The following is a 22,281-nucleotide window of genomic DNA, read 5'->3' as shown; positions in this document are numbered from 1 at the left end:
AAAAGCAAAATTTTTTTTTTTAATTGCATTTAATATAAAATATTTTTGATGAAGAAACAAAGAAAGGGATAACAAGGACTATAAAGGTAGTATAAAATAAAAATCTGAAAAGAAAATTTGTTAATTAAAATGTGTTAAGTGGAAGTTTTGGTCAAGTGAATAGTTATTAGCTTTACTTTAGATGGTATTTAATCACATCTGTTAAAAATATAAAGTTTATTTTATGGCACTGAAAGCGTCAGTTCTTTAAAGGTATATTTTATTCACTTAAATATGACATTGTCAATAAGTAGTAATAGTTAAATTGTAAATAATTACTTCTAGTATACCTCATGACCGCGCTTATCTAAACAATTATCCCATAAAATATAAAAAATTAAACCCAATTTGTCGTTAAAGCTTATTCATGTGATTAACATTAGTATGGCAACTTCCTTTTACTTACTTAAACTTTCCAAAATTGTTGATAATTTTGCTCACGTTTTTTTACAAAACAATTTAAAATAAGTGGAAAGACTGTAACTTTTCTTATGACTTCATGTCGTAAGAACTAAACTGATTAATAAATGGGTTACATCACTTACATCATAAACTTCTCTAATCTTAGCCTCACTAAAAACAGTTTACATTAGTCCAGTCCACATTATTTGGACAATGATGACATCGCAATACACAGACCTTAAACTCTCAAGTCTGATATAGTAAGTTGCTTAAACATCAGTTCCTCATCACTTTCAAATGTTCTTCACTTTTTTAAAAGGAATCAAGAGTATTTGTAAAATATCTCAATGACGTTCACAGTTAAATCAACCTTCAGAGTCTGATTGCTATATATCTTCTTACAAATCATTTCTAAAACTTGATTTCACTTAGTTGAACTCTTACACACTGAGTTTCGATGGTTTTCACCTAAGAAAAGAATGCAATACCCTGACTAAGTAAAATTAATTCAATCCACAAATAAACGATTTATTTAAATAAGAATTATTTTATCCATTAAAGAGTTAAAATGAGCAACTTTCACTCTTCTATTCAAAATAATTTAATATGATTTTGCTTTGTTTGGAGAAATTTATGTCTTCATTCGAACATATTTTAAAAATTTCAATCGGTTTTGCGTCTGGATCTCATTATGCATAAACCATCTATCACACCTTATTTTATGGTCCGTTAAAATATATTGGAAATTCAATGAAATTTATGAGTCTTACACTTTTGTAAGATGAATTTGTTAGAAAAAGGAGATAATTTAGTTTTATAACCACAGAAGATTGTCAATAAATTATTTTGAAATATATAAAAAATTAGATTAAATTAAAATTCCTCCTCTAAACTAATACAAAATCGCATGTACGATAAATTCGAATATACGTGTTTATATTCTTTTAATAAGGGATATAATATTATTGCATGTATTATGTATATCATAAAAATTTTACCATATAGTAAGTACCTTTTTTATTTTTTTATTATTTTCGGTGAACTTAAATTATAAAATCCTCAGTTTGAAGGATAAACATCACCCCAAAAGAAAAAATAAATTTGCATATATGAAAGTGAAAGAAAATCATAAATGTGTGGATAGAAAATATTCTTGTTATATGGCATATGTTTTAAAACTGTAAAGATATTATCCATCAATGACTAAAGGGTCGATGTGTAACCAAATTTTACTTATATATGCAAATAAATGCTTTTCGATACATGTTAAAAAATTCTGCAAAAATTTATGTATATAAAAAATAATTTAAAGGAATAAACGAAGGACAACAAAAATTGCTTCTAGTACACAAATTCGTTTAATTTTTCTGAATTAAGTGTAGTGAAAATAAAAAAATTATATGTAAAGTATTAAAATTTCTTATATTATTTAAAATAATATTTTTATATTGCATTGGCATTGATTTACAAAAAATCTTATGTATATATTCACTATTAGAATACACAACCTATGAGTATTTCAACTCAAAATACTAAATTATATTTGGTACCGAAATTTAGAAATTTTTATAAAATATTTTTACTATCAACGAATTATTTTTTGCATATTTAGTTGAAAACATACTTTCCAAAAGAACTTTGGCTTATATGCAAATGATTAATTCAAAATAAAACTTCAAGCACATGGCTTGAAAAATTATTTAATTCTTATTTGTGGCGCAACATTTGCTCCGAAAATTGTTTTAATTCTGAATGATGTTATTGCATATTTTAGCATTAATTAAAGTCACACAGTCTCGGGCACTTCTGGGAGACACATAAATTGCTCAAGTCAGATGGATGAAAATTTTAAATTATTAAAAACACACTCACGTACTTATAATTCCTCCAGTTTGCGAGCGACACATCCGAACTCTTTACCATCTCAAAAGTTATAATTGTCAAAAATGATAGAAAGAAGAATTCGGAATAATGTCAAAAAATGAGGATACTTAAGAATGTCAAACCGATGAAACAAAAGCATTGTTAAAAAGTTAAATTTTTAATAAAGTCGCTAAAATAATTTCTGCTAAGGAGCGTAAAATTATGAAGACATTATGGATACAATAGAAGGATTATTATTATAAAAATAATTTTTAATTTCCTTAAAGTAAAATAAAAATTTTTATTGTTCGCAACTGTAACAACAAAACTCTATAATCCTTTCTATAATGCTTTTGCTTTTCTTTACTTTCACTGGAACGGAAACTTAATTAATTATATATTTTATAGGACAAAGGAATATTTTAACACATTGCCTGTAGGTGTCAGTAAAGAATGAGAGTAAAACTTTATGACTGTCTTTATTGTATCCTGCGAACACAGACAGTAAAGAGCATAAAATTATTTGGGTTTACATTGGAATGGTTTTTAATTTTTATATGAATTTATTATGTTCGCTATTATATTATTATATCCTACTATAACCAGAACAAACTAAATCACTTATGACATTTATTGATGTACCAAAATTAAACTTGTACACATACTTATTATGGAATTAAAGATATTGTATAACTCAGCAAAGCTCAGCGTTATTTTTCATACGATTTCAATAGAATTACATATCAAACTCAATGCTTCAACGTTTGTACTAAGACTGTAGGAAAGTTGTTGCTGGAAAGCCGACCTGAAATCAGATGGTTACTGACCACCATTTCAGCTACTGACCACCTTTGTCCTCAAATCAAGTTCCGAAAATTTTTTCACACTAAATTTCTATTATAATGCAAAGGGAAAAACGGATTTGTCACAATTAAATCGAGTTACTATGTTGATATATACATCGATTATCGATATTGATTTAGCGAATAGTTTAAGAATGAAATTTGGAATAAACGGGAATGACTCCTCACATCAAAAAAAAGTAATAAGATTGTCGGACCACGTGAAAGAACTTCGGATTAGAGAGATTAAAATTTTTTCTGACTGAAGGTCAATATTTTAGCTTTTCATATTTAAAATAACATCTCATTAAATTGGGTTCAAAAGCAACAGGAATCACGAAGATCTTGCTAAGTAAAAATGTTTAGCAGAGAAACATCTCATTAAAACTCGAAATGATATCCAAAAACATTTTCTAGAACCAAAACAATATAAATGAAAAGAAAAGGTTGCAAATGAAAGTAAATGGAAAGAAAATGGAAAGAAAAAAATAGAACTGCCAGTGGCAGTACCGGTTGTCGGTACTAGTCAGTAGATAACTACTCCGAAAAATTCCCTTTAGTCAGAAATGCGTTTACTGTATCCGGCACTTGCTTTCTATGTAAATATTTCAGTTCTGGCAAGATTAATAATTTTAGTAAGCAAGCTTCTGAATTGTTGGAAGATTTATATCTTAAATAAGAAACTTTCTAAAGAAATAGAATCGTTTGACAATAGAATATATTAATTATAGAACAAAGTCTTAAATTCGACTGTATAACAAGAATTAGCATATTCTTACTATTCAACTATTCAGTTGTATAGAAAAAATGGTGCCTGAAAATTATACATAGGTTTGACAAGTACAAATATTATAATATAATACATAAATATCTAAAGATACTATATAAAGATATAAAGATACTAAAAAAAACTCATACAATCTGTAACTACCTGGATATATAAAACTAGATGGTCAGTATCAAATGGCCTTAGTATAACCCATAAATCATGAGCATCAAATGACAATGTTTTAAATTGCAAATCCATAATGTGGTTGACTTCACTGTTTCTCCAACGGAAGTTTAAATTGCAATATTATGAATATTATGACTCCGGAATTCCCGTCTCTTTTACATATTAAATTCAAGTTGCATTTTGTTAGAAAGCCCCAGATTTATCTACTCTTTTACTTAAGAAATTTGCATTTAAAAATATGCAATATACAATAAATTGAAAACCTTATTATTTTCTGTCATGGAACATGAAGATCCAGCTTCTTTGGTCGCATAACCATATTGAAAAATACATGGAAACTACCATTTGACTTTTTGACTAGCTATTTGCATTCACTTTATATATGCATGTCTTAATAATTAGCAAATGTGATTTTCGTTCCGCGTTTGTTAGTTTGTAATTATCTTTACCCAATATCAAATTTATTTGGAGTGACACGAAGAGAATTTGAAAATACAAATCAGTACTTTGTAATGAGCTGCTAGATTATTTATACTTTCGTAGCAACATTATGGTTTTGAATATAATTTCATAGTTAAGTGTATCTATGTATGAACCTAAAGGCTTATTATTTCCATGCCTAACAATTATCTGTTCTGCTATACAATATATCAAATGCAATTTTAATATCGAATTGCATCAAATTCACATTCCGAACCAATTAAAAGCAGATAAAGTGTTGTGTTAATCTCGTCTACATACGCCTAAGCACAAATATTTGACGTACAAATTGTAATAATTCTGTCAGGACTACATTTGGTTCACTCATTTGCACATGCTGATTTATGGGAGAGCTGCTCAGCAATTATAATCAACATAATGGCAAGGCTTTCATATATGCACTGCTATTCTGCGTATCCTTTGCTTCAGCAGCTGACTCAGATTTCATTAACTAATTGAATTCCCTTTAGGCACTAGCAGAGGTACGGGCATAATCCTGTGCTCGTAAAGCATCATATTTCTTAATTAATTTGTATCCGAGAATGCGGTGGATTGCATATATAGTATACATTTTCATTTGCGTCGGGTTCAAGTTAATTTGTGTTCATGATTTATTGTTTGTGTTTATTAACAACATTCCACATTTACAAACGTATCCCAAATTACTTCATGCCACCAAATTTCATCATACACTTGTCCTCGGCGGTATACGTTTATGAATAAATAAATAGGATTTGGGAATGTTTTTGATTTTCAAATGAGCCTCAAAAATTCACAAATACAAATGAGTTGTACTTCTGTTAAAATAAATTTTGTATGCAAATTAGAGCTATCATTATATGGCACATATGTTCACAGTTATATGTAATATGAATTATATACATATGTATGTATATACAAAACAAATGTATTAAATATAATAAATTACATGCTTTTAAATTGTAAATGTTTTTAATTTTTTATATAATTCTTTTAAGTGAATTAAGCAGTTTTACTGACAGCTTAATCACTTCGCCTCAGTATCATCATAATGAATCTAAATTTGTTTAAATAAATGTATAATGTTCTTTAATAAAGTATGAGGTATGAGGTCTTCTCTTTGTCTCTTAATAAAGAACACATAATCACATTAATAAGTAAACTCCCTAAGCCGACAACGTAACATTAAATGAATGTTGTTTATAAAAAGATTCTAAAAGTATTAGGAATTATGTATATATATCTGTGTTAATAAATTTAATAATTATTTTTAAATATGTAGACACTACTACACATATCTACACTACTTAATAATTGATAACAATAAATATAAAAATAATACCATAGGTTGTTTAAAACAAGCCTCCAACTTAATGTCATGCATAAGACTTTAATCCGAACTAACCGAACTATGTTAAATTAGACTTGACTAGACGAAAATGTATATTTTTAAATAGTTTCCTCGCAAATACTTGTACAATTAATATAATTTATTCCAAAATAAAAATGGAACACATGTACATATATAATATAAATATACCATATATATATTTATTTATATATATATATTCTGTATGTGAGTTATGTGAGATTAATATTTTGAAAAATCAAGTATTGTATCAAGTATTGTAAGACTACTTGGCGAAAGCTTAAAGAATCTGAACGTCCAACCAATGCACTCAACTATTATGTCCTCGTGACACTTTTCTGCTTCCAAAGCTATAATTATCACGTAGAAGAAGTCATTTGAAGTCAATTGTGATCATAAAAGCAAAACAATGGAAAGAGTTGAAACCTGTGTCATAATCAAAGTACCAAAAATGTATCTAAAAATTTGTCAAGCGAAGAAGGAATTTTAAGTAGACTCCGAGTATGAAATAAAATTCCCAGAAGCAACTGAGAAATGGATTAAGCAAAAATGACATTTTGAGTCAATTGTGATCACAAATGAAATCTCATAGAAAGATACGAAGGTCGCTCAATCAATTAACGAAACAAGTGGGACAGGTATAAATAACCGTATGCACCTTCTGTGCACAAAGCTAAAGTCCATTTCGTTTATAAAGAATAATTAGCAGATAAATCTTAATGTTATTTATTATTTAATAATGAGCAGGACATCACAACATGCAACTTTCTCTGTTCCCAATGCCAAAATTACTACTTCGCAGAAGACATTTCGATAGATTGCGATCATAAACAAAATGTGGGATTTTGATTGCGATCGTTATGTACGCCATTTCTGCATCAACCTACAAAATATAAATTTAGGAATGGGTCAAGGAAGCAATCATTTCGAGTCGACTGCGATTACAAAAGAAAATTCAAAGATGTTGAAGACGATTTAGTAATTAGCCAAGAAAAAATCAATGTAGGAATGGTTCAGTAAAAAATATGTTTCCAAATCAATTGCAATCGTAAAAGAAATTTCACAAAAGGAGCTGAATGCAATCCCTTAGTCAGCCTACTAAGAACATGAAAACGACAGCGTGTGACTTTCTGTTCCCAAATTTAGAATTAACACTTCAAGAAAGTTGTTTAAAATCGATTGTGAAAGGATCGGAAGCCATTTCCGAGTTAATGCATTTGTGTACTTTTACTCTTTGATAGCTGGAGGGTTTCTGCAGAGTCCAACCCATCTTACTGACTAATTCGTATATTCCTCAAAAGCTTCGTAAATAATTAATAAATGATCTCAGATTTGCATACCGCCCCTTCCGATAAGTGATTAGTCTGAGATTAGATAGTTCCAAGTAGGGCAGCCTGTCGGTTTTCACATATAGCTTCAGAGCTCTGTCCGTTATGTATTTTTTGACCGGATCTATTCTAAGGTCTCTTAGCAAATCATTCGTACAATTGTACCATGGCACTTTAAAGAGTCTTCGGAAAGCCTGAGTTTGAGCAACTTGTAACTTCTGTATAGTAGAGTCGACAGCTTTACTATACGCGACACACCCATAAAGTAGTCTAATTATCTGGCTGTATATCAGCCAAATCAAAAAAGCTATGCTTTTAAGTTATTTTTCCGTCAAAGTAATTTAAAATTTTTTTTTAAAGAATTAAAATTAGTAAACCACTTATTTTACTAAAAATGAAATCATTACTTTTTATATATATTAACAGCATATCCAAAAACAATTCTTAATCCCTTTATCACATACGCAGAAAATAGCTTCTAAATCTCTCGAAATCTTTAAATGTCATGCAGTATTATTATTGCAGTACTTGAAGTAGCTTTAATAAATATCTTCACCTTAAAATGATTTGTGAATACTGCATAGTAAGCCAAATTGGATTTAAAGGATATAAAGGGAAAGCAACAATTTGCTTCACTAATTGATAGTTAAATAGAAGAGGACTGTGAAGAATACTTATATATGCTGTATATAAATTACGTACTAACTTAACAAGCTACATAAAATCTTTCAAAGTGTACAGTATCAAATAAATCACTACAGAATTTCTAATAAATAAGACAAAAACTTAAAGTTCATATTGTCAAGTTTTGATCAATGTTTCCATTTATTAAAGTGAACACTTCAACCGTCATCAATGGACATACTCAAGTTGTATATTGAGTACCCTATGTGGAAGCATATAAGGGAATAGTAGTGCAAGCATTTCTTATCTGCTCTCAAATTCTTAATAAAAATAAAATAAATGTGTAAACTTCTGCTATGAAATGATGTACCATACTTCAGACACATAAGATGAAGCACACGTATGTGCCTCGTTTCATGTACTAAAATCATGTTACATGCGCTAACAGCAAGGATGAGCTCTTCGGTAATATAATTTAATTGCTACTTGTTATTCCTTGATAACACGATTCAGTCAACGTGGCTGCGAGTAAGGATGTAAGGATGGCGAAAAAGTTTAAAAGATTATTAAATTCAGCACAATTGCTTAGTAAGTTAATTACACGAATGTCACTAGTACAATAATAAGAATTTTATTGTATTAGGTACGTTTACAATCCATTGAAGGAATGACAGTGAGTACGATTGCTATATACCTAATTTAAGTTGACTTAAAACTTTTGAAATTAACTTTAAGTGAATGTTCAATAATAATTTTTATTATTAAGAGAAATGTGCTTAGTTTCATTTTATGTTATACTGTTTACTCGTTTGATTCATCCTTGGATGGATTTTATTATTATTGATTTTGCACTCACTAATATATCATTATAATAAGAAGTAAAATAAAAGTAAAAGCCAAATTAAAAATTATAACTAAATATATAATATATATATTATAAATAAAACTAAATAAATTTTACAAAAATATTTAATATCACTTAATATCACTATAGCATTAGTGAAAAAAGTAAATATTAGATGCAATTTTTTTTTCTAATAGTTCCAAATGAGCGCATAACATTCCACCTTAACTCCTCAATCATTGATATTCGATTCACATATATATATATTTAATATAAATAACTTATGATATATATAATAAATGATTTATGATATGAATTATTTACATATCTGACGTTTTTAAGAATTTGATGTAAAAAATCTATAGAAAATCTTAATTAAAAAATATAAGGAACACTTCTTACAACTTTTTGCATATAATTTTTTTATTAGTGGCCAAAAACCATTTAAAATAATTTAAAACTATGACTAAATAATTCAATGAAATGCATATAAACTGAGAGATCGTATTTATATTCATGTTATTTTCTTAAAATTTCTGAAAATTCTTTACACAATTATTGTTATAAATGTATCGATACTTCATTTTTTTCAATGCTTAACATATAACTCAAAAAATTAGTTATTATTATTATTACTGCAAAGAAGGGAAAGTGCACTGCGACCTAAAAGATCTATTATGCCCCTTAGTCGGATTAAAGTGTTGTACCAAGTTCGATTTCTTTAATGAAAGACACTATAGAGAATATCTTTCCATGTCTTGTATCTTTATGATCCATGAAATATGCTCCTAGATGTTTTTTCCGCTTGTGCATCAGTGCTGGGCACTCCTCAAGCACATGTATGGAGTTTCTCTCTCTTCTCTACAATATCAACAGTCTGAGTTGGATTGAATTCCTAACTTCAATAAGTAAACATTCAAACTACAGTAACTGGTCAATAATTCTGCAATAATGCTTAGGATATTTTTTATTTCTACTATGCAATCTATAAAGCGTTTTATGTTTGAAGTCTCTAAAGAAATGAGTTACATTTACTTCTTCAACTTTTTTATATTTTTTATAATAATTAAAATTCATAACTGGAGTATAGAATAATAATAAGCATTCGAAAATATATTTTTTAACTTATTAATTGTTAGTGTTATGTTGCTTCATTATTTTTTAAAGAAATTGATATTGATGCTATAATATTGTACTTACAACAAATTATATCCCTCTGAAATAATTGTTTTGCTTACACTTCTTTAATTCAAATTACCCCTTCAGTACATTAATTTTTGCTGAGCTTTATACATATCTTCCAAAGCTTCGAAACCATACGTTTATGATTGATAGTTTGAGATGTAGGACTCTACTAACATGACAGAAAGGTAGGATTTATGTCAGAAAAATATGCAATTTGTTTACATACAAATATGTAAAGCCAGCATATAGTACAGTTCAAAAAAAAAGGTTATAAATCAACTACACAGAAATGCTTTCAAGTAATATAAATTTGTGCCCGCTTGCTGGAACACTCTTCAAAATTGCATATTATCTGCATATTACTAAATCTTTTGCACAAAATTTTTGCATAGAAACATCACTCATACGATACGTTGGCTTTAAAATTTATGAATTTGAATGAAATTGCAAAATTCCTTTTGGTTAAATGCAGGCATGGATTGCATTTTAATGAAATGAATTAAGTATCTTCATTTAAAAACGACAAGATAATATGCATAATATAATTCAATTTATTATTAAAAGAAAACCATTTTTCAAACTGCATTGTGTTAGCTTTTTGTGTGCAGTAAAATTTATTTCAAACCGAAATAATAATATTACTTTTATTACTGACTAACTAATTTCTGGGTAAGTTCCAACCAACACGTATTTCACAAACTGCGCTGAGGAACGTGCTCTCAAATGAATCTAATGCAACTTTTCCGCAATTTCGGAACTGTGTTTGACACATACATGCTGGTGAAAATGTGCTCAGGGACATTTTAGTTTTTCAATTTTTAAATAGCAAATAAAACAAAATAATTTATATTTGCAAATGGAAAATATGTGTTTTCAAATATACGATGGCTAAATTAATTATTAGCAAGTTTGGCAGAAAATACAATTATTTTAACCCTTTGGCAAGAACCAAAATTTTCAGTGCAAAAAAGCTAAACGAATTATTCATCATTTTTTAGTGTGAAAAAATATTAAAATTGTAAAAATGAGTATATGTTTAAAAAAAATACAGCATAAGTATAGTACAACATGAGAGGTAATATTGTTTGGTTGGTTACCATCAACAAAATTTATTAAAAAAATCTATTGCATATATTCCTTTGTGAGAAGCAGTTATTATAGTTTAAGTTTGATAAAGCTCAGTACCCAGTTAGATTTTTGATTACGCTAGTACCGGTATACATTATACTTTCTCAACTAATGCAATCGATGTACTTAAACTCTTACCTTAATGCACAAATATCATAAATCTAGTAAACCATATGCGAAAAGTTTTAGCAATCACATTTATAAACTGTGAGTGAGAGTAGCAGCTTTTAAATATATCTTTCATATTTAAAATAATAAATTATGCTCATGTTTATAGCATTACGCAAACTGTAGATTCTGCGAAGAGAATGAAGAGTCAGCCACACATATGCTGTTGGAATGGCCTGTGTTAATGCACATACGAAATATACTCCTGTGAATGTGTACCCTTTACGGAAGAGGCTATAAAACTCTGTAAATTAGATTTCATACTACTTTTTATCGACGCAACAGAGCTTGGTGACATATTCTAAGCTCAGAGGGGGGTACAATCAACCCGATTATAAATGCATTATTATGACAACACTGTTTTTTATTAATGTACACTATAATACTAATAAAATTAATAATAAATCTTACTAAGCGTAATTAATTTTAAGTAGCATCTACACCGGTGATTGGCAGTACATAAGTCGCTTCCACGATTCTCGTAGCAAAGCTAAATTATCAACTTTACAATCTATCAACAATATTATATATATATTTTCTTAAAAAGGTTTTTTTCGAACAGTAGTGTAATACACCAACAAAAATTTTAGTTTTATATTATTTTAATTAATTGAATTTTTGGCTGACCCTACAGCTGTTTCGAGTATTGCCAAATACCCATCGTCAGTGGTCTTGGAAATAATTCTTATTTGTAATTATTAGTAAATAATCTTTTTATTTTTTGAAGGCTGCAAGTACCAGGAATCGAACTCGTGTCCTGCCGAATTCGAAGCTCAGAGTCAGCGCTCCTTAACTAACTGGCCCAAAGTCGTACTTGACTTTCATGTTTGCACATTTTTCTGGAGTTTTGTTACTATTACTATGAAATTTTTTTTTACTATGAAATATTTTCTTAAGCTATATAAATGGTATCGGTTTCATTTAAAGTTAAACTACACAATTTAAAATATTTAAGGTGTATTCTAACAGTGAATTTTGCGGCGTTCATTGTTGCAGAAAGAAATTCATACTTCAGTTTTAAATATTTAAGGTCAATGACAATTTTCTCACATTAAACACAGTTTTTCATTTTCTTTTCCACATGCTTTCAATATTATATATTTATTTTTTCAGACCCACAGTACATACATTCCATATTCCACATTCTAGTGGTAAAATCATTCAATTCTGTAAAAATAAATTTAAGAGTAAGCAATTTAAGCTATGCATTCCTTTTTTTAAAAACTATTTTCAATTAAAATTTTTCAATTAAGCTCATTCAGTGATAAAAAATGTATCATATTCAGATACCATAAAAAATTGTAAAAATGCAAAAAAGCTCCCAATCAAGCAGATGCTTTCAAAAATTGTATAAAAAAATGTACTTCAGAATGCATGAATTACTTTTTCTTCCAGCTTGAAGCTTAACAACTTAAATCTATGCACATGCACATGAGTATCTAAAGTAGTTCATAATAGTTTTTTGAAGATGTAAAATAGTATTTTAGTACTTGCTCATACTCATATACATACGTGCGTGAACTATATTTGCATATCCTTGTTTACATAAGAGTCACTCAACAAAAAATAATTTATTCCTCATTTTTTTTCGTTTTAAATTCAATCAAAAAGATATTTTTGTTACTAAATTAAGTATATTCGTATGTAGATTCTTGTGTACTCTTCATCATACCTGATGCACAAGACCATATTTCAGCTGCAAACTACAGATGCATCCTCTTGAGGTTTGTGCTCGTTCAAGGATAAAGCATATGTAACTTCTTCTAATTTATTATGAGTTTTAGAAAAAGCACCTTCAATTTTGTACAAAACTTTTATTCAATAGCTTGGTTGGGAAAGAACACACACAACATATATGGATAAGTTAGGATACGTATTTTTGGACTATACCTTGTATGTCTATCAGATAAGAGTAAAACCTTTTATAAAATTTAATTAATAATTAAAGAATTATGTTAGTGATTCATTTGCATAGATGAGGTATATTTTCAAAAGTATTTTGGAATGAAAAAAATATTTTAAAGAGTCTGATACTTGAATAAATTTATATTGCTTCTTTAATCATAGTTTAAAGATTATTTTTTAAGTAAAGATATTTTAAAATATACGGAAATAGTCAATATATCGTGATATGTATAAAATAAGACACATTGCCAAGAATATAAATAAAATTGAAATAATACACTCAGTTAAATCAAGCCAGATACATTGCAATATAAATAATGAAAGATAGCTTTTTAGCACAAGTAACCTAACTCGATCTGTCAATGCAAAAAAATCCACTTGAATTAGTCAATCAACTTGTGTGTAATTACACAATATTTCTTTGATTTTTATTATTTTATAAATCGAAAATCAAAATTTTGCAAACAATTAATAAACTTCTTCTTTTCATTTTCCACAATTGATAAAAAAATTTATATCACCTTTCCATGCCATCATTTCTTTGCTGTATTGACATATAAAAATCAATCCTTTTTCAGGATGGCACCCTTAATCCTCACTCAAAGTTATTGTAAAATAAATCCTTTATTTTCTAGATAAAAACTTGCCAACTTTATTTTATTTTTGCTTTTAATACTTTTATATGAAAGTTAAGTTCATATTGTTAAAATTTCATAACAAAAATACGTACTTCGTTAATTCTAAACTTTTATTTCCGAATTGCTTCGAAAGTCAAACACTAAGCCAGAAAAATCTCCTATACTTTTTATTTGAAAATTTGAGTTGACATATTTTTGTTGACATTTTTAAACTGACATGAAATATGAAAAGTTTATGAATCTATGAGATACTTTTGTCTATTTTTGCAAATCATAGATGGAGTATTCAAACATCAGCTTTCAATATTTCTACAGATTGAAACAATGTATCAGCAAATATTTGCTAGCACTCATATCTAAATAACCTTTCTCTTTGCTCTTAATGAAAATAATTTTAATTTAAATTTAACTGTAGATATTTAGTACATTAAAATTACTTTTATAACTTTTAAACTTTTATAATAGTAAAAAATAAAGAGGTTTTTTTCGAACAGTAAAAATAGTAAAAAATATTTATAGTTATATTAAAGAAACGAAGAATGTAGTTTTATATTTTTAGTGGAAATGGAATATCAACGACCTGTCGTCTTAATAAAAAAGTCTCAACAGGTCTGTCTTTTTAATAGAGATTAAGTATGAAGTTAAGTAGTAAAATAATATATAATATAATATTATTTAAAATATAAATAATAAAATACTATAAAATAAACATATTAAGATTAAACAACCCAATTTTTACTATAGGTTAACCATTTAATAAACTTTAATGCTATCCAGGTAATACTTTCGATATGATATAAATACAAAACCGCTGTGTATATCGTCAACATTGCTACTGCTAATGAAGATGATATTTTATGATAGTAAAAATTGTTGATCTTCAGTATTTTACTTGATACACTTTGCCCAAAAAAACTTGTTTTTGCAAATAAGACGGTATTATCGGCGCATTCAAAGCCCTACAAATATTGGTTGTCTTTTTATACTAAACGTCTCATTCAAGCAACAGAACGAAGGACGGAGTCTAGAGTAACAATAAATAATAACTAAAAGAATACATAGCCCTAGGTTTAATATTTAAAAGCGTTTAGCTAAAAGCAGCAAATGAAAAACACAAAAACTTAAAGTATAAATACTTTTGGATCTTTTTATAATTCTGCAAGAGCAGAAAAAGAATCTTAAATTTCTAATATTTCTATCAAATATTTAAAAATAAATAAATTTTAATGAGAAAATAATTATAGAAATATTATTTTAAAATTATTCCATAATCCATATGTATAACTAATGTTAAAAAATATGAAGATATACTATAAAAATATATAAGATTTTGGAATAAAAGTTAAGGAAATCAAAAACCAGCATTTAATTTTTTTTGAGTAATATTTTAATTGACCCAATTCCTTAAAAGATTTAATATTGATTTATAAAATTATATATATTACTTAAAATTACTAAAGGAGCTCCTTCAATTTTTCAGTTCACTTCTTGCAATCAAGTTAAGCAAATAATCACGTAAAATAATATTGTTTTTTTTTAAGAAAATTGTTTGTATTTTAAATTGATTTTTGAAAAATAACAAGCTTTTCCTGTCGCAAAAAGGAAGATATTTGCCCCGAACTAAATACAACTGGCAGCAAGGGTTTCTTTTGCGATTTTTTCATATTTATAAACATAACCGCAAGATACTGATTTATAAAAATTTTTACTTTACAATTTCGAATTTCAGAAGAAGTTTTTACTTAATTTTTATTTTCTTATAATTTAAAAGGTTTGATACAACAGTACTTTAATTAGTTGATTTATGAGTTAATTTATCTGAAAGGTACAAAACATTTAATATGGCAACATTAATTTTGAAATCTTTGTAGCGAAGTTATTAAAAAAAGTTAAATACCTTCTAAAAAATATTACTAATTAATTTTAATTTAAATAAAAGCACAATAAATTAATACAATAGGTATACAGAAATATACAACCAACAATATACAACCAAATATTATGAAGATATTTTACTCGATATAAAAGAAGAAGATTCTTTCGTGACCCGAAAAACAAATAAGAAGTACAGAATTGTCGGGGCAGTCCATTTTCAATATTGAATGTTAATCTTTGTAGGTCTGAATGTTAATTTAGACATTCAGTCATAAGACAAATGAATCATGTCCGTATTTCAAAAGCGAGTAATTCAAAAAATGTATGCCAAATATAATCCTTTTATCTTTGGTTATCAAATAAAAGTTTATTCAAAAGAAATCATATGTTCTATAAATTCAAATATCACTCTATATATAAATATCTATCTAAAATCACCTCCTACATTTATATCAGTATGACACAAAAAATGTTGTGCCAAAGCAGTCTGAATATTCTCCCAATTGAGTGACGTTAGACACAACTTTAGTGTAATAAAAACATGGTACAAAGTCATGCTTTATCTTTTAAATAACAGATTAATGTAAGATATGAAGCATAGTTTTCAAATAAGAAATATGAGAAAAAGACAACTGAAATCCCATATTCAGCCAGGAGAAAGTATGTATTCTCTATGTCTTAATATATATTAACATCAAACCTTTATAATGTGCAGTTTAATTTAAAAAACCGACTTAAAATATTTCTAACTTTAGATTGACATTTTTTGACCCTTCGCGTGTATTTTGAAGATATAAACTGCTTATTAGGTCGTAGCATCGATAACTTTTTATTTAAATGATCTTATTTTCGTTCATAACTATGTCCTTTTCTTTTGTACTTACTTATTTGATTGGTCAACACAAGCGCAGTTCAATCTTGGCCGTTTCTAATATTCTTCATCACTTTGATGCAAGTCTCATATACCAAATTACGACAGGTTACTGTTATTTCTTCTACTTCAAAGAAAATCTCACATCTCCACGATGGCACCATCGCTCTGAATATTCTTTGTGCTGGAATCTCGTCTTTTATGCTCACAAGATGTTATAGTTAATGTAGCTGCTGGATTTTTGTAAGCTTGACTCGTCGTTCCATCAATATTTATATTAAATTAATGTACCAAAAAAAATTTTTTTAATAACTCTTAAAAATAATGTATTGATTTTTATAAAAGGAAGAGTTAAAAAAGCAAATTGATGGAAGTCATATTTCGGCATATTCTTAATTTCATTTGTACTGGTCTCATCGCTCCATAATAGTAGTTATTATATTAATAATAGATATTAAAGTGTCCTTTTATTATTTATATTAATTTTAGTTTTTTATTAGTACTTTATTTAAATTTTCCAGTAATATATGTGTTCCATTGAAATTTATATTCTATTTCTAAAACCCTTTGTCATACTTATTCGCTTTAGTTTTTCTATTTACATGCAGAATAAGGATTTGTTAATATTGACATTTCTATTTTCTGATAACTGAGTTCAAAACAAATCCGTAGTCGCTTTATCATGTTGCAATCAATTTGCATTTATATTATTGATCTGACTTGCACATTTATTCGATTTCAATAATTTATTTTCCATACATATTATATCCTTTCCGACAGTGTAAAATATTTTCCATTTTCCTTCCGTGTTAGTGTCTTCTTAGGGCATTTCAATTTAAATTGCTGATTCCAGTATTTCCGTTGCAAAACTTTCAGTTGCATTTTTCATTCAATTTCTTGGCATGTCTGTAGTTTGTTATATTAAAATTACAACTTCATATGTAGAAAAAGTTCCGCATAAGGTGTGTGCAGTACGAGTATTTTGCCGGAAATGTTAATTACAAAAATGCACCTCTTGCGTGCTTGTTTAACATAAAATAAATTTTATTCTTAGCTTTTGAAAGGAAATAGTTATATATTGTAACATTGTGAATCTGAAAGCGTATTTATCTGTAGATTTTAAATGTATGTAAAGATTAATTTAAGACATATCATGATATAAGTACATATTTTTAAAATAATGGTTAATACTATATAACATTTGTAACATTTTATATATACATTAAAGAAGTGAAAATATCAGTGTATATAATAATTTGGATATAACAGGAATTGATATATTATACTGAAGAGTTCTAACTAGGAATTATTTAATGTTTATGATAAATTTTTGCAAGGATTCAGTAAAGATTTGAAAACATTATTACCAGATAATGCTTCGTCTTTCCTTTTTTTTCAAATGTTTTTTTGTTGCCAAAAACTTTTGCAGAATCTTGGCTTTGCTTCATATCAGAATACTCTTAACTATAACTGCAAAAATAGTTAATTTAATTTATGGTTTTTCATAAGATAAAATAGATTAGGGTTGCTTACGGCACAACTAATTCAGACTTAACAAATCCATTTTAAAAAATTGTTGTGGTATGTTCCAGTAACGTTTTTCATATTATAAAATTTAGATACGTTTTACATAGAACATGTGTTATGATATCAAAATTGCAAATTTGTTTAAAACGAAAAAAATTCGAGAGCTTTGTGCCGCAAACATTGACAATGTCAAATCAACAAAAATTTATTAAGTATTTAATTATTATATGTGGCATATACTACATTACAGTATAAATTATTATTATAAATTTACTTTCGAAAGATATATTTGTTAGCATTATAATAATTATTTAATTATTTAAGTATCTAAAAAGACTGAACAACTCAGTACTCTTTTAGGGCCTATTTAATAGTCGTAACATAAGTCATAATACTAACTTATACTCATACTCATTTAATTTCAATATTTAAGTCATAAATGTGACATCACTCTTTATATATTTTTATTTTAACATTTAATTTTAAATATAATGTTTAATTTTATACATATATGATGAAACTATTGTTTTTGAACCCTAACTATTTAAGTTCCATTTAACTTTATTCGTTTGAAACCCCCCAATGAATTAAATCTGCATACATATGAAATTGTATATATTTAATAATTTAGTACATATTAAATTATATCTCGTTTTTTATGTAAATTTATTTATTTTTTTTTCTAAACATTTTTAAATATTTCAAGTCGTTGTGCGAAATTCCTAGAGGAAAACGTTGAATTTTGTTTTATATTAAAGTTGCTCACATGGAGCATTTTAAATCGTTGCAATTTATCAGAAAATAAATTTGAAATTATTTGAAGAAGAAAATGTAAAAATATTTCGTGTAAACTCAACACCATAAAAATATTAAGAAAATTTACTGAACTCTTTCCAAAAGTTATTTTCCGCAGTCAATGTGAATAAGTAGAGGATAAACATATTTTCTGCAACTTGTGCGGATGTGATAAATGCATACAAATTACTATAGCGGATTTCGAGTAAGTAGACTAAAAAATTGTTAAAATAAGGAAAATAAGGAAGCTTAAATTATTATGGAAAGTTCGGAAATAAATAAAAATTACATGCAATGAGGATAGTTCACGCGTTGTTAACTTGTGTACCTTTCAAAATACTTTATTTTATAAGCTCATAAGATGCACTTTTATTTTAAGAAAAACGAGCCGAACGGCGAATTAATTTATTAATATAATATATATTACTTATATATAACTTATATATATATAAGGAACTAATAGTTTATAAGGTTGTGTAAAGTACATGAAGATATTTAGTCACTGAGCTTTCCACATATTTACCTTTCAGTGTTTCTCATTCGATTATGCAGTATTTATAAAATAAAACATAATTTAGATTTATATGCAACCATATTTATAAAATTAAATATAACTCCTACTTAGTAATATGTTATACTAGTAAATATCAAGTAAGCCATTCGTTGAAAGAGTCTCGCTTTTAAAATATAGTGTTTTTATTGAAAGATCTTACTTAACTTTAATTGAATTCACAAGTAAGCAATATTGAAAATTAAATCCAAAAATAAAATAATATAAGAGTCGTTCAATTAAAATCGTGAGATCCACAAAGATTTATAGCTTGGTGTTCTTTTTCGATTTAAAGGTATTAGCTGTCTTTTTTTTTCCTTAACTTGTTCATTAAATAACAAAAACGATTTATAATAACAATTTAAAAGTTTGATATATCATTAAACATATTGTATGTATACCTTAATATAATGACATATAAATTCTTATTATTTAAACAATTAACCAATAAAAATATATTATTGGAAAGACTAAGATAGCTTTTTAAATGACTATATTGATTTTAACAAAATAATTTTCCATCAAAATGAAAATAATTGATGCCATATCTATATTTATCGGTATTAGACATGCTATTCCATGTCAGTCTTTTCCTAACTATCATTACTATCTTTTGCTTATACTTTCCAAAATTTTGTGCTGATTTCTAAGACAAATATTATTCACTTCTTTTTCGGAGTCGTATTACCAAATATAGCTCTGTTTTTAATAGTTAAAAGTATTGATTTTTGTTAATTCAAACATCATTATCCCTATAAAAAATATGACTCTCATCAGGCTTTGTGTTCTATTGCATTTCAAGAAAATTACTCTTCGCTAATACTGACATAATAAAACATAACTACTTCAGACCAAGATTCATAACAGAACCAGATCAGTTTTGTTATATCTCAACCTATTTTTTTTTGATCCTATTCTGTAAAAAATGTTGATTTGAACTTCAGTATCAGCAAAAGCGTATTAATTTTGAAACTGTTTCGATACAACACCTTGTCAGAACCAGATTTTACCATAATTATCCAGATACTCATAGTCGAATAATGATATTTGAATATGTAAACGAACGTTTGAATACTAAAACGTTATTTCTACCACCACAATATATTTACTCAACCATGTATTTATATGGTTATACTTATATTAGTAATATAATTCTGAATAACAAAGTGCCAATTAAGCATTTTCATTGTTTCAAGCAACAATTGACTGGAATAACTGCAGAAAATTGATGATTTCACCTCACACAATATAAATGCAAAATGTTCATTTCTATGCAAATGTATAAGGTTTGATTCTCATTCTCATATAGTCAGCTCTAACCGCATTTCATTTAAATGCAAACAAACACTGCAGACAAACGCAATAGTCAACTGCCAGAAACACAAATCACAGCCATTTTGCGTCCACCAAGAAGAATAATGGACGCCACACATTAATGGTCAACACAAAAGCGACATGTACGAAACATAAATCAAAATGGCGGCTTTGTGCGTTCATAACCACACATTAAGGTACACACACAGGACCACATAAAAGCACAATTATTTATTTCAATACAAAGGACTTAATAGTGAAAAATTAATTTAATATCAATTGCAATAAATCAGACAAATTTGACTTATGGAAAATACCTGCGACAGACTAAGCTTTAACAAATTAAGATTTATTTATGCACATAATTCGGTTGGGGTTATCGTTAATAAAATTAATTTATCTAATTTAATTATGTTACTTAATTTATAATATGTTTGATATATGTTATATGAATTAATTATTATACATTAATTTGTATGTATGATACATAAATAAACCCAAAGTGTATGTGTTTTCGAATAATCAAGAAATCTCAGTCATTATCATATACAGTATACGCCCCTATAACGCATTAGGTTAGTTCCGCGTTATAGAAAAACGCGTTATAAGGGTGTATGGGACACCCCGTATGCACACATGCAAAGGTACAATTCCACATATACAAATCCCCGCATTATATGGGGGAATGTCCATGTATTGAAATCGCGTAATATGAAAAAAAAAATTAAAGACAGTGAACCGCCGTAAATAGTATGTTTTTTGATCATATTCTGAGCCATCCGGAAAAGTACTGACTACTGAAATTAATCATTGAAGGCAGAATTGAAGGCAGACGTGGCCCTGGAAGATGGAGAATATTATGGCTGAAGAATTTACGTCAATAAAAGTACAAGATCACTTTTTCGAGAAGCTGTAGATAAAGTCAAAATACAATCATGTTAGCCAACGTTCGAAGCGGACAAGGCACCTAGAAGAAGAAGAATATGAAAACCCGTTTTAATGGTATCGTGTTATAGGGGGAATTACTATACTATGAAAATATCTGTATTATTATTACATTCATTCCAGCACAAACATTTTTTTTCACTCAGTTATTCTATTAAAGATTATTTTATTTTAAAATATTTTGTTGTTCTTAATACTTTTATATATATGTTTCCATTTCCAGCTTGTATTTCTATGCAAAATTTTAGCATAAATACTATATAGTAAGCTTTTATTGCTTAATAAAGTTTTTTTGACACTCATGCGCTACAGTTGTTCAGTTCAAAGTTATTCAAGAACAAGTACGCTTAAGTTTTGATATGAAAATCAAAAAACCGAGATACGAGAGGATTTTACTTTCTCAACAATAAATAACTTTCTAGTAGTATTCTTTCACCAGCTAATCCAGCTGCTATTCGATGCTGTTGCGTATTCTATACCAACGCCACATGAGCAACAATAACAATGCAAGGACTACCCGCGGTGGCAAAAATAAAACAAAAAATCACTTCTATGTTTTATTGTTAGTAACGAAAATCGCATATTTATGGAAAAAAATATTGCAGAAGTCTGCATATTTACATTATTTGCACATAATTTTGACAATTCTTTTTTT

The 22,281-nt window shown here is 27.5% G+C and overlaps 1 protein-coding gene across 1 annotated transcript in view; it reads right to left on the bottom strand.

Moving 5' to 3' along the window:
- LOC119676655 overlaps positions 1-22,281 on the bottom strand; it is a 71,481-nt gene that overhangs the window by 39,714 nt on the left and 9,486 nt on the right. The window lies entirely within an intron of this gene.

The sequence above is a fragment of the Teleopsis dalmanni genome, chromosome 2, assembly GCF_002237135.1.
Source record: "Teleopsis dalmanni isolate 2A chromosome 2, ASM223713v2, whole genome shotgun sequence".
Classification (NCBI taxonomy): Eukaryota; Metazoa; Arthropoda; class Insecta; order Diptera; family Diopsidae; genus Teleopsis; species Teleopsis dalmanni.
The sequence above is the reverse complement of the archived record's forward strand: the minus strand, read 5'-3'. Positions and strand labels throughout refer to the sequence as shown.